At 35.3% G+C, this 15,381-nt stretch overlaps 1 pseudogene; it reads left to right on the top strand.

Moving 5' to 3' along the window:
* The window catches only part of LOC122747180, a 35,935-nt pseudogene extending 21,761 nt beyond the window's left edge, over nt 1–14,174 (top strand).
* The last annotated feature ends 1,207 nt before the right edge of the window (nt 14,175–15,381 follow it).

Here is a 15,381-nt window from a genome sequence, read left to right as displayed (position 1 = left end):
GTCATTTTATAGGGTTTCGATGGGGGGTGGGTAAGAGTCTCTTATTGGGTGAGGGGCTGGTGGTCTTCCCGAGTTGCGCTGTGGTAGGAAGAATCCCTCGTGAGAGATCTGGTGGTGGGTGTCAACTTTGTCCTGATGGGTCTAAGCAGTCTGCTGATGGGCGGTTCCAGGTGGTCTTCTCCTGGATTACCTCATCCAGATGCTTAGGAGGACTGGAATGTGGGGTGATGGTCCTGGAGCATGCTCAGTTCAATCTGTGCCGCTTATCTCTGTTAGGTGAGTGTGTGTGTCCTTGATTGTGTTCAAGGAGAGGCCTACTTGATTTCAAGGGAAAACCCCTGAGGTTTCAAGGAAAAGGTTCCTTGAACCCCCCAGAGAATTGTTGGGGTGACCGGGGCCCATAATCCTCCCATGACATTTTTAAGCACAATTTATAGTAAAAAAAAATCACTGAATGGAAAGGTTAGGTGGATATAGTCTCAATTTGTGACTTCATAGAAAATTCACAGACAAGAAAACTCATTTAACCAGTGAAGTTTTTCATGTTCTCTGCAAGTTCTCTGCAAGTTAGCTAGAGTACCAGTTTTGACTTATCCTGAGTTATACAGAAAATAAATGTTAGAGATGGTGCTTAAGTATAAGTCTTTCTGGCTTCATGGCCAGCTCTGTGTTCACCAGACTAAACTACATAGAAAGAACATAATTTTCTTTAATTTTACCACACATATAGGTATCCTAGTTATTTAGACTTTAAGATCTCATTTAAGAGACAACTCTGTCTAGTTGGTAGCAGTTCACTTTAATTATACACTTTGGAAGTATGTGTGTGTGTGTGTGTGTGTGTGTGTGTGTGTGTGTGTATGTGAAGATTGGAGATGTTAATCTTTAAATCACAATTGTTACTTTATAAAATGACAACAGACATCAGATAGACAAAATTTATACCTCAGGTGTTTATGAAATTGCTTTATCTCAGTTTTATTTTCTGGCATTAAGGGAGTTAGACTTTATTTTCCCCCACCCCATTGTAGTACCCCTTCTTTGTATCTTAAAAAAAGTCTTTTCTCATTATTTATTAAAAAGTCCTAGAATGTTTGAGTGACTTCATAACTTCCTAAGTTTTGAGTTCCAGTTTTAAGGTCACATGACTGAGAGTAGAAACTAAGCCTCCTGTTTCCCAGTCCTATGGTTTTGTTTTGTTTTTTTCTACTATGCCAGTCTGTGTTGTTCACTATCATGTCTGATTCCATAGCTATAGATTTGTTATGATGAATGTATGACCACCTGGATTTGATGGAGCTGTCTTAATATCCAAAAGGATTTTCTAAAACCCTGTATTAATAGGAGCAAAATGCCCTTTGACTGAATGCCAAACAACCCAGACAGCTAGCAGATAAGTCTCTATCAGATGACTTCTTTCACCAGGATAGCAAGCCCTTATCTTGTAAAAAAAACATCTGGGCATCTTTGTCCTTGCCAAACCCACTTTTTTTGGAACTATATAATCTTAACATGGTGTTTCCATTAAGTGGAACTATCAAATTGATTGGTACTTCCTACATTCTTGTTTTAACTGAAATTGTTAAATTGATTTGCATTATCCCCATTCTCATTATAGTATTTGCTTTTAAGTTGATTTCTATCATGCCAATGAAAGTGATAACACCCTGTAACTAGTGAGCAAAGAAATCTTATATACCCTCAGAAAGAGGGAGTCTTTGAGCTCCTTCTTTGGAAGGGATCTCTGCATGATTCATGCTTACTTGTTCTTGGGACAAATAAACTGGTACTATGTTTTTCCTGTCTGTCTCTGATCTGATTTTTCTTGTAAGAGACATCATGAAAATAATTTCTCTGATCTGTTTTTGTTTTTGTTTTCTGTAGGAAACAGGCATAAAACCAAAAACTGACAGATTTAAGTATATTATTTTGGGACCAAGTCCATGGTGCAGTCGATAGAGAAATAGCCCTGGAATCAAAAAGACCTGAATTCAAAATTGGCCTCTAACACTAGCTGTGTGACCCTGAATAAATCATTTAACCTATGTCTGTCTCAGTTTCTCATCTGTAAAATGGGGATTGGTGGGGGGACTTGCAACCTGGATCAGGGGGCTAGCTCACCCAAAGAATTGGAGGCTCACCAGGAATCTTTTAAAATAAAAAGATTTATTAGGAGAGATGAATATATAGCTGGGGGACAGATCACTATCCACTTGAGTCAGAGAATACCTTGTCTTTTGCAGGTTCACAGAACAAAAGGAAGGGAATGACAAAGCACCATGGAGGGAAATGCAAACAACAGAGAGGAGATTTTGGAATAATGGGGCCTCAGCACCCATCCATATCTTGCATTATCTTTTTGTAAACCTAGGTATTGCTTATCAGCATACCAGGGGTTTACTCAGCCACACCTTATTCCTGAAGTAGAAGACAGAGCTATTTTTCCCTTGGCATTGGCTGTTGGGATCTTTAGGTTTTTTGGCGTCCCACTGCATTCCTACAACAGGATGATGATAGCACCTATCATCCAGAGCTGTTGTGAGAATCAAATATATTCATTGTAATGTGCTTATCAGTGTCTGACATGTAGTGAGTACTATAAAAATATTAGCTATTACCACCACCACTACCATCATTATCGTTTTCTGAGGCATTTGACACCTTTGGTTTATAGTTATCTTCTTCCTCACTGACTCATTTGAAGAAAGCTTCTGAGTTTTTGAAGAATTAATGTAGTGTTCCTTTTTAGATAGTTGTATATAGTTTTGTCCTCAATGAATTTCTAGTATGATTTCTTGATGTGATTCATTAGAGATGAAAATGAAATTCTTATAAGATCCATTTAGTTTTATGTTTAGCAACAATGAATTATGGAAATAACTTTGGTTCCTCCTAAAGACAATTTGTACAAAGATATAGACAGAATTACTGAGTGGTGGAATCAAGCAATGGAAGATACAAGAAACATGAATGCTCCCCTAGTTACCAAATGATAAGGTCAAGTTGAAGAATTACAGAATCTCAGAAGTGTCAGGGTCCTCAAAGCCCATGTAACTCAATCCAAAAATGAACAAGATAGGTCATACCTGATGGAGGAGGGTAAAAGGGTTAACAGATAATATATCAACTGTAGCTCAAAAGAGTTAACAGATAGCCTAAGATTTGATCAATAGGACCTAAAAGCGTTAACAGAGAAACTAAGGTTTGTGTTCTTATTGACAGTACTGTAACATAGAGGGTTCATTCCCTATCAACCCTCACCATCAACAGAGACAGTAACAAGGGACCATTAACCATTAATAGCCATTAATATTCCTAGATGACAGGACACCTGGAATCCAGATTTTAAATAAAGAGATATCAAAAACACAGAGACCCTCTGGGTCTGACAAGTTTAAGCATGTCTTTAGGAACATGTGCAGAAAAGAACAAATGTGTCCTTAGATTCACCTTATGACTCGTAAATCCCAAAAGCACACCTACAAGGAAAAAAGCACCCACATCAGGGTTTGTCTTAGGACCTTAGGAAGTCAAAATTAGGATAAGACCTCCTATGTACCTCCTTAAGGAGGAGATTAAGACAATGAGGAGATAAGCTACCTTTTCTCACTATCAATATAACCATTTCCATCTCCCATATTAAGACACTTCCTTGGTGCTCTCCCTGTGGTCATCAGTCTTTCAATAAACCTTGAGAAATTGAGTCACTGAGTCTTGTAATTCTTTGGGATGTCTAATGATCAAATTGATCAATTAAATCCACCTCTACTTAAATACCATCAGCCCTATCTTTTTGTCCAGGCTAAGAATTCAGTTCCTTTAACAGATCTTTATATATCATCATTTTCATTCCTTTCACTATCCTGGTCTCCTTCCTCTTAATTAAAAAAAAAGTATATTGTTTTATTTTCATTTGAAATTCTCTCCCTTCTCCTTCTCCCCCATCCATTGAGAAGCCAAAAACAAATCAAAACAAAACAAAAAACTGTTACAAATAAGAAGACATGCCGAAGTAATTTCTGCAATATCTATATTAAAAACAAACAAGAAAAAGAAAGAGTAAAAGAAAAAAAATCCTCAATCTGCATTCTAAGTTTATCTATCTGGAATTGGACAGCATTTTGCACCATGAGTTCTTTGGAATCGACATGGGGATTGGCAAACTGGCCAACTAGCTATCAGGATGGAGACATCTAAGAAGTAGGGGAAGATTAACTTGTATAGCAAGAAAGTAATTTAGGCATGGCTACTACCTGAGCTGGGAGACAGAGATAACTCCAAAAGTCAGGACTATCATTCCAAAAGAAAATACCCCTGACTCTCAAGATTCTTTCCCCACAGCCAAAGGAAACTTTCCATTGTCAGGTGGTGGTCACACCATCTACAATCTATAAAAGCTTTTGCCTTTCTTCTGTTCAAGGAGAAATGTGCTTCAGATAATCATGTGATCTCTAAGCCATTTTCTCCCCTTTTGACTTGGTCCCTTTCTCTAGCACTTAAAGAAAATGCTATTTTATTCTAGTTGGATTTGTGTGCAACATGGTGTAATTCTTGAAAGAGCAATACCTAAGCACCCCCACCAGCTATTTCCACCATGAGAGAATAGTGTTATGTTATTGTGGTGATTAGTTTGCTAGTCTTTCAAAGTTGATTATCTTTTCAATATTACTGTTACTGTGTAAATTGTTTTCTTGGTTCTGCTAACTTCATTTTGCATCAATTCACGTGACGCTTTTATGTGAAATGAATATTTCTCTCCTGTATTTGATAACTAATTCTTGAATTAGGACCAGGGTTATTCCCCTTTTCTATTTTCCTATCTAGAAAACAACCAGTGTGGGAAACCTATCTTAAATATTAACCTAGGAAAAATCAAATTCAACAGTAAAAGAAATTCTAAATTTGAGCTAATGGGCATATTCTTTCTTATTGTGTTTGCTCAGACAGGACTGGGAAGTGTTGATTCTCTGTTTTTTCAAGACAGGTGATGTAGAATTTGCTGTCTCTTTGAGCAAAATTTGGGTGACCCCAGTCATGCTTTTAAGACCTTCATTTTAATCTTTTGTGTGTGTGTGTGGGGGGGGGGGCAATAGGGGTTAAGTGACTTGCCCAGGGTCACACAGCTAGTAAGTGTCAAGTGTCTAAGGCTGAATTTGAACTCAGATCCTCCTAAATCCAGGGCTGGTGCTTTATTCACTTAACCGCCTAGCTGCCCTGCCCCTTCATTTTACTCTATCCCACTTCTTATTGCGTTAACCAATCAGAATTGATTGACACCCCCCTGGAACATCTGTTCTCTGAAGGTTATACACATAGTAAGCCCACCACCATTAGGGGTCTTTGATATAAGAGAAATGGCTAAATGACCATCTTTTTATTAATAAATATCTTGGCCTTATTAATACACAATTAAATGACCTAAAAACTATGTCTCTCAAAATTTTTTACTCATCACACTTCCCAGGTTTTGCTAAAACCATCCTCTTAATCATTTCTTAAAACATAATAGTATTTTATGACATTCATATGCCATAACTTGTTCAATCATTATGTAATTGATGGGTGTATTTTGGTTTTCAATTCTTTGTCACCATGAAAGAAAGCTACTATATATTTTTATACATAGGGGGTCCTTTTCCTTTTCCTTTTATCTCTTTATCGGTTACTAATAGTGGTATTACTGATTCAAAGGGAATACACAGTTTAATCGCTTTTTGCCAATAATTTCAAATTGCTTTCTAAATGGTTGAACTAGATTATAGCTTCCTAAAAGTGCATTACTGTGCCTATTTTTAAACATCCCCTCCAGCATTTGTCATTTTACTTTTCTATCAAATTGGCAAATCTTACAGTTGTTTGGTAGTAACACAAAATTGTTTTAATGTGTATTTCTCTCACTAACAGGGCATTTTTTCAGATGACTATTGAGAGTTTTGTTTTCTTCTTCTGAAAATTGTCTGTTCATATAATTTTACCATTTATACATTGGAGAATTGTTGGGGTCGCGGGTTCAATTCCCTTGACGGAGGTTAAGGATCGGAGATGATTAATCATTGACACATCAGCACCACATTATGTGTGATTAACTATGTGCACTTTATTATCCAGGATAGTCCAGTATTTATAGCAAAACCCCCACAAATTAATCAAATAAAGTCTCTGTAAGAATAATTCTAGGAGAATAAGAGTAATTTTTCAACTTTTCAGCCTTGACCTGGTAGAACTTGCTCTAGGCTTTAACAGAGTGAGGTTTGTACAGGTGATTCTTTGGACCCCTGGGAGGCCAGCCAAGAATTGTCTCAGGAATTCAGGCCTTGACCACAAAGTTTCCTAGGAGGTTTCCCACCTCAGTGACCACAAGGCAAGCCTGGGGAGGGGGAACTCAGTCAGAGGGGTGACAGAGAGACCCCTGGGTTTGCCACAGAGAATGACTTTTATTCTTATAAATTTGCTTCATATTTGTATATGTTTGAGAAAAGAAACCTTTATTAAAGAAGTGCTACAAAGCTTATTTTCCCTGTTTCCTGATTTCCTTCTAATTTGAACTGCCTTGTGAAAAAAAATTATGTAATAAAAATTAATCACAAGCTTCTGTGAACATCTTTTGTTTTGTGGTTAATTCTTCCCCTATACATAGATCTAAGAAATAATTTCTTTTCTACTTCACTTGTTAACATCCTTTATGTCTAAATTGTTTGAGCATTTTGAGATTATCTTGGTATATAGTTTGAAATATGCCTGTTTCTACCAGAATATTTACCAGTTTTCCTAAAATTTATGGTTAGTGAATTCTTTCTCCAATATTTGGGATCGTTAAGTATATTAAACATTAGGTTACTGTATTCATTTGCTGCACATTGTGTATCTAACTAATTTCATGGATTAATACATACTGATCAGCCTGTATTTCTTATATAGTACCAAATTGTTTTGATGATAATAGCTTTGTAGTGTAGTTTTTAATCTGGTTCTGGTAGTCTCCCTTCATTGATACTTTTTCCCCTTGTTTCCCTTGATATTCTCCTCTTCTCCTACCCCAGATGATTTTTTTCTAAGTCTATAAAGACATTCTTTATTAGTGTGGTGGCTATGCCCCTGAATAAGTAAATTAATTTAAGTAGTATTTCCATTATATTGGCTAAGCCTACTAATAAATAATATTTCTCCAATTATTTGAATCTATATTTGTTCAGTGTTTTTAAAATTGTGTTAATATAGTTCCTATGAGTGTCTTGACAGCTAGATGCCAAAGTTTTTCACACTGTCTATAGTTATTTCAAATAAAATTTTCTTCATTCAATAACATTAATTAAGTGCCTACTATGAATCAGGTATTCTGATTAGCACTGTGGTAGGACACAGGGAGCATGAGGAACAAGTAGACAGTTATTTCAATAGCCCACTGGAGTGGCAATGAGAACTTGACCCTGAATAGAAGTTGTATAAAGGAAGAAAAATGTGAGTATATAATAGAAGTTGTAGGGGTAGCATCAATAAGCTTTTTCACCTAATTGCATATGGAATTTGAAAAGAGAGAAAAGGGAAGGATATCCACAACGTTGTGAAATTAGGTTACTCAAAGGAAGATATCATCAACAGAAAAACAAAAAAGGACATTTGGGTGGAGGATTGGGTTTGAGAGAAAAAAGGCAAAAGAGAATTCCTGCCTTCAAAAAGCTTATAATCTAATGGGGGAGACATGCAAAGAAATGTATACAAATTAAGCAATATAATAGACAAATAGGAATAAATTAAAAGAGGAAAAACATTGGAATTAAGAGGGATGAGGGAAAGCTTTTTGAATCTTTCCAGTCAAACTGGCTTTCCTAAAATGAGATTCTGAGAAGTAAATACAAGTGCTTTGATTGGAACAAAGAACAGTAAGACTGTTATCTCTCTTATTTTAGATATTTAATCCTGTGTACTTCAGTTTCTTTATCTATAAAACAGGAAAAATGCTTTCCTCCTCAGGGTTTTGCAAAGATTAAATGAGGAAAATTCTCTAATATATCCAAGTTAGCATGTGTGTATAACTTTTCAATAAATGTGTTTATGTGTGTACATATATATTACATATACATAGTTATAAAATTAAACATACTTATTAAAATTATTTGTATATAATTATGCATAAAATTTTAGTAATTATTTTTAATGTTGTCCTTTTAATCATCACTATTCAGCCCAAAATATTGTGATACCAATATTACTAAGACAACTTTTTCCCCTTGAATATTCTCTTTCAGATTAGGGGGGCAAAATATCCCTTACCAAGCTTTATGTACTTAATTTCAACAAAGAATGAATCATACACCTCTCTTTACTTTAAATATAGTTTCATCTGCAACAATTACTTCAGAGGACTAGTTGCCTGGATATCACACCTCTTTATCTTACAATCTTGGGATCTGGCCCAAAATGTGAGTCAGCATAGAGGTGAGGGGTAAAAGTTGACCCAAATTTCAAAATAATAGTTTTTTTTTCTTTTAATTCAGGAGTAATCTGGTAGTTATTAAAATCTCCACGGAGATATTGGTATTTCTATTTAATAGATAAGAAAATTGTGGTAGGAAGATACTGAGTGACTTGTACAAAGTCAAATTAGTTTGTGATAATACTCTTTTCTCAGAACTTTTAAAGTGCTAAAAAATTGTTCTCTTTCCCATTGAATATAATTTCCTTCATGGGGTGTTGTCTTTATATTTGGTTTATAGCTATAATGAATGCAGTCTTCTTTACCACATAATCGTAGCTTAAAACATTATTTCTTGATTGATAAAAAAAAATATTTTTAATTTTTTAAAATGCAGAGAGGGTAATGATTTAGGGAATTTTTTTCACTTTATCTGTCCTATTTATGGATTTTCTTCAAGTTAGGTCAAAATTTCAAATTCTAGTTAAGAACAACTCTACCTAAAACTACTCAAGTTTTTTTTGAATGTGGTTAAAATAGAGAATTTTTTTTTCTTGAAGAAGTTTCCCAATAGCTAATTTTTCCAATGTTAGGAAATTCTAGGAAAGATTATTTTGTTGCAAGCCTGACAGATTAAATGGATTTGTCACTTCTAGTGGAATATTGTGTGAGCTATTGGTCTATGCCTAGTCTCTGCCAAACTGATTTCCAGTTTCCCCAGAAATTTTTGTTCAATGTTGACTTCTTACCCCCAAAGCTTGGATGTCTAAATTGATCAAACATTAGATTACTGAGGTCATTTGCAACTGGGTATTCTCTACCTAATCTATTACAGTGATCCACCATTCTATTTCTTAGTCAGCATCAGATTGTCATAATGATTATCATTTTGTAATATAGTTTAAAATATGGAATTGTTAGGCTGGCTGTCTTCACATTTGTTTTTTTGTTGATTCCCTGATATTCTAGAACTTTTATTTTTCCATATAAATTTTTTTGCTTTATTTTTCTAGTTATTTTTTTTTTTTTGCAGGGTTGGGGGGTGTTGGTTGATATGGCACTGAATAAAGTACATTAGCTTAGAAAGAATGATCATTTTGATTATATTGGCCCATGCTCACTATGAGAAATTAATATTTATCCAAGTTGTTTGGATATATGTGGAAAATGTTTTGTAGTTTTATTTTTATGATCCCTCAGTTTTTCTTGACCGGTAAACTCTCAAATATATTTTATTATCTGTAGTTATTTTAAATGGAATTTCTTTTTCTATCTCTTCCTGGTGGGTTTTGTTGGTGGTATATGAAAAGGTTGAATGACTGTGCTATCTATATGTGGCATTTCTAATATAATATTGAGTAATTGTGGTCTTAATTTATATCCTTCATTTGCCCCTGGTCTTCCTATGAAGGCTTTACGTTTATCTCTGTTATAGGTAATACTTGCTCTTGGTTTTAGGTAGATACTACTACAATTTTAAGAAAGACCCTACTTAATCCTATGCTTTCTAGTGTTTTTAATCAGTGTATTGTATTTTTTCCAAAGTTTTTTCTAATCCTATTAAGATAATATGATTTTTTGTTGTTTTTGTTATTAATATTGTCAAGTATGCTTATTTCTTGTTGTTCAGTCTAATCTGACCCTTTGTTACCCCATTTGGGGTTTTCTTGTGTGAGAACCAGGGCACCACCCCCTGTTGAGAAAGCATGAGGTGACCTTTTTGAGATTTCAAAGGTCTGGCTGGTGTTTTGGAAGTTCACGGACTGCCTGTAAATCATGTCAATCAATGGACTTGAATGCTACCAGCTTGGAGCTGTCTGTGGGGACTGCCCCTCTTTTGGTTTGACAGGGGGCTTCCAGTGGACTGTGGGGGAATGCTGTCTCTTGGATAGCTAGGTGAAGGCAGCTTTCTCTCTCTCTCTTTACTAACCCCTAATATACTTTAATAAATGCTTAAATGCCTAAACTGTTGCTGAATTTATAAATAAACTTAGCTAGTTCTCCTCCCGACACACACACACACACACATACACACACACACACACACACACTGGGGGGCAGGTAAAGCAAACACGCATTAGATTTTAAACATCACACTTGGCAAAGATAATGGAGTGATTTGATATTTCCTTCTCTAGATCATTTAACAGTTGATGAAGAGTGGCAAACAGGAATAGGTGACTTGTCCAGTTTCACACAGCTAATAAGTGTCTGAGGATAGATTTGAACTCAGGAAGATATGTCTTTCTGACTTCAAGCCTTATATTCTATTCCCTATGCCACCTAGTTGCCCCCATAAGCCCCATGATTATAGTTTTTCTAGTACTGAACCAGCCCTGAATTCCTGGTATAAATCTTACCTGGTTGTAGTGTATGATCTTTGTGATATATTGCTGTAATCTCCTGGCTAATATTTTATTTAAAATTTTGCATCAATATTGATTAAAGAAACTGGTCTATACTTTTTTTCTTAGTTTTTTGTTCTTGTTTTGAGTATCAAAACCATATTTGTGTCATAAAAGGAATTTGGTAGTACTTTTTTAAACATATTTTTTTCTAATACTCTTTATAATAGTGGGATTAGTTGTTCTTTAAATGTTTGGCAGAATTCTCTTGTTAATCCTTCTGGTCTTAAACTATTCTTTGAATCTAAATTACTGTAGGAAGCACATTTGGTAATTATACATTCACCGATTTAACATCTCATTTGATGTTGATGATGAGACTCATTGAACAAAACTGTTTCCATTATTACATATTTGAAGGTGTCTGTAATAACTTTGATATATGAATGGAAGACTCCTTATTGGAAGACAACTTCTATTGTGGCATTTATCTCTACCAAATTAATATTTTTTCTAATAATAAAAATGGAAAATAGGATCATATATGTCTCAGCTTTTAGCTAAATGGATGATGATAAAGATGAAGGCTATTATGGAATATCACTTGCAAAAGCCAGTTGTTCTTGTACTAATATTCTCATCAAGGATACTCTCACTGCATGATGCTTCTTATAGTTTTTATAGTTGGCAAAGTAAGCATATCAATGATATACATGTTTATATTTATTTTATCATCTACTTTTGGAATTAACAGGATGAAATATGTCCATTTCTTTGGAAATCTCATTCTCCTCCTTCAGACACTAGGTAAACTGATTTTTAAAACTTTCACTATAATTATGTCAACCCATCATGGAGCCACCCTTTATGTACTTGTTCTAATCTAGCTTATTCTCTCTCTCTCTCTTTCTCTCTCTCTCTCTCTCTCTCTCTCTCTCTCTCTCTCTCTCTCTCTTTCTCTCTCTCTCTCTCTCTCTCCCTTCTTCTCCCCCACCCACAGTGTTATTGCTATCTCCTCTATAAGAACATCCGAGATTATAATATTTGAATATAACTATTCTGGCCTTACTATCCTGGACAATAAAAGGAGCCTGCTATAACAATAATACATATCCTTTATATTTTTCTTTTATTTGCTATCCTCCTCTCTTTTCAACCTTAAATACTCTTGGGATGAATTTATTTAGTTGGACTTCTTAACAAGGTTTCTTTGAATTTTCCAAATTGTAAATTTCCAATAAAATATTGTTTTTGATTTTTTAAAGGACAACTCTGTCAATTCCTGCATTTATTTCTCTAAACACTACCTAACAGCTCTTCTTCCATTTAGTTGAAACATTCTTCTTTTTCTGGTTTCATTGATACCAAGAATGTGAAGATTGACATTATTGGGAGGTAGTATGGCAAAACATGCATAGTTGGCTTCAACATCCAGACTAGTTGGTGGGTAACTCCAAGCAAGTAACTTAATCTTTTGATCACCCAAGGAATTATCTAAAATTATAAGTTTCAGGTAATGTTCTGATATGCATTGGCAAGTATTCCCCACTCAAATCTAAACTGATATTTCTCTAAATTGAAAGCAAAAAATAAAATGTCAGTAGTTCATGAAAAGTAATGGAACATATGTGAAAAATTTTAGCAGCTAGTATTTCACTTGTCTGTGCTCCCACTGTTTATTGTCATTTCCTCCAAACCATGCTATATTATTACAACATACTCCTTTGTTTCCCCTTTTGCTCCTACCTAAGAGTTTCAGTAGTGCCTCAAATTTTTATATCTAAATGTGATAACCGGCCAGCCATTTTGGAGGGGGTGGAGGCTGCTTTGGGCACCCATCCTATCCCATTCCTAACCCCCACACCTCATCCTTCACCCTCCTCTTGCTTTACTGCTGGTTCCCCAACCTTGACCACCTCTTCCCCACCCTGCATTGTCTATAACTCAGATATTACCTCTGCTGCAGTTCCGTATCTTCTAGAGAAGATTAGATCAAGGAGAGATTAAGTGACTTGACCAAGGTCACACAACTTTTCTATATCCTACTCCTTTGCTGAGTATAAGACAATCAGAGCAAAATGATGGAAGAGAGGGGAATGGAGATACCTGTAATTCCACCACCAACTGCTGCAGAAACAGTTATTACAATATCTAGCTTCTTCCAGGTCATTTTCTTCTACTAATATACCCTAAATGAAATACTTACCACCTCAAACATTTTTCTACACCTGTGCCATCACTTACTTCCATGAAGAATTCAGCTCCTTTGCCTTTTGTACCATCTTCACCAGCTTCTGCTATCTCACCTTCTGTTTCTGCTGTTTCACTTCCTGTTTATTCAGTTCCACCTCCCTTTTCCCCTTCAACTGCTATAGCCTTCAATAGTAATGCTCCTCCCTGATTTCCACATTTTCCTTCAATCACTGCTCCAAGCATTGTTACTTTCCCTCGTCCTACAGGTCCATCTGTATCAGGATTTTCTGTTGATTTACCCTATGACATCACAGGGGATCATGCAGGAAAAACTCCCTGGACATCTTGATCCCATCGTTTTCTGCAACTGCTGTTAATAGGTATTTTGCCAACTCCTATTTTTCAACAAGTCAGTTTGATGCCTGTGCCATGGGGAACTGGAAATGGCTCAGTTATCACTTTCCCAGAGGAGCATGAAGATACTAGAAGGCAAGGGTTCAGAATGAATCTTGTGCTTGTGGTATCTGGGGGACTGGGATGGGGTGTATTAAGGGTGTGGCTGGGCACCTCTGTTTGATAAAACTAAACACTCAGTAGAAAATATAATTACTACATTGGACCGAGACGTGACTCTGTATATCAAATCTTCAGGTTAACTAGATATTGTGGTAATTTTAAATAAAGAGCTAAAAATTGCTGCTGTCTGAGAAGCCTTACAGGAAATCCTTGGTTTAGCTGTAGTTAAAAGGAAGCTGGCCTGTCCAACATTGCACCACAACCAGTGGGCAGTGCAGTTGGATTAAAAGGGGCACAAGAGGGTATAGCCAATTTACTTCAAACTGGTGTGATTCATGAACAATCTGTTATGTCTGTAGAAAATTTCATTGCCAAATTGCTACCTGACAAGTAACAGTTTGGCATTGGCTGTTTAATAGTTGAAGATCCTGCCCATGTAATTCATCTAGAAACATTTACTCAAGCTATGCCAGTGCCTTTGGGATGTGTTAGAAAAGGCTCAAAAATCTCACTCCCTAGGACTATAAGTTAAAATGGTCAGGCCTTTAGGTAAATGTGGATCAAGTTCTTGAGAAAAACTTGCTACATGTCAGCCATATTGATTGGCATGTTGCTTTCATTGGCATGTCCAAAGAACACATGATCTACAATGCTGCTGAAACACTGCAGGCATGTATAAACAACACTTGCCAACCACAACCACTTAAGAGAAGATTGTCTGGGATAGAGACTTTTTCTATAGTTTCATATCAAAGAAGAGATCGTATCTTCTGACTGAATAGTTTCAATGACATCTGCAGTTTTTTCTAATTCACCTGGTATTCCAAATAGAAAAAAGAACAAATGTAATTTTATTTTATGATAATTTAACTTCAAATATCATAGTTCTCAGAAATGAGAATCTACAGTATTTATAACAGTTCAATAGCACTAAATTTGTAAAAGAATTTATTTGCCAAGGCATCTTATGTACTTGTTTAAATTGGGTGATTTTTTTGAAGAGCATATAGCTATAAAGTCACTTCAAGCACTAAATCTATGTGTCTGAGCTTATTATTATCTGTAGTGTTGCTTATTACTCATTTCACTTCAGAATGATCCCCTTTCCCCACAGTTTCTAAAAATCTCATTTGTATATAATCTCAGGATTGATGCTCAACAGCTCCTCATTACACTACCATAAGATACATGAAAATGATATTTCATGAACATTTCATAAAACATCATATTTTTTTGTGCTGCTAGTGATTCACATAGCCATGTATAGTGTAGGTTCACAAAAATATGCTTTATTCAGTGTATAACATATCTCGGCATATCATAAATTGTCCCTTGAACACCCAGATGAAATTTTTGACTTTTGAATGTTTGTTTTTTCAGTATTTGAAAACAGTTGCTTCCCTATAATTAAAAAGCATTTATAGAATCATCTTACACAGTACTGTAGATGACCATTCTATTGCTTCCTCTGCAAATATATGGCAATCATTTTTGTGCTCTATATCTTTGCTTCTATTTATACCTTCTATTCTGCAATAAACTGTTTGATAAGCATGGAATACTTTACAGTTATAGGATTGGTGTTTGTGTTTTTAAAAAAGTAATTATGGTACTTTTTAGTTTCTCTTTAAAACCCTATCTTGTCAGCTCATGCAGTTTTGCCTTTATTTTTTAGATACTTTCAGAGGGTCCTTTTTATACTATATGCAATTTGTTAGTTCATTATGTTTGTACATGATGATTAACCTTTTCCCAAATAATCTATGTTGTCTTCATTGACAAACAATAAACCAAAATTAAATAAATGAATTTTTATGAAATAATAAATATGTAAGCAAACACACAAATAGACAGATAGACAAAGGAATGAATAAACAAATGAATGAATGAATGAATGAATGAATGAATGAATGA

Source organism: Dromiciops gliroides, chromosome 1 (assembly GCF_019393635.1).
Source record: "Dromiciops gliroides isolate mDroGli1 chromosome 1, mDroGli1.pri, whole genome shotgun sequence".
Taxonomy (NCBI): domain Eukaryota; kingdom Metazoa; phylum Chordata; class Mammalia; order Microbiotheria; family Microbiotheriidae; genus Dromiciops; species Dromiciops gliroides.
This window is presented reverse-complemented; position numbering and strand designations above follow the sequence as displayed.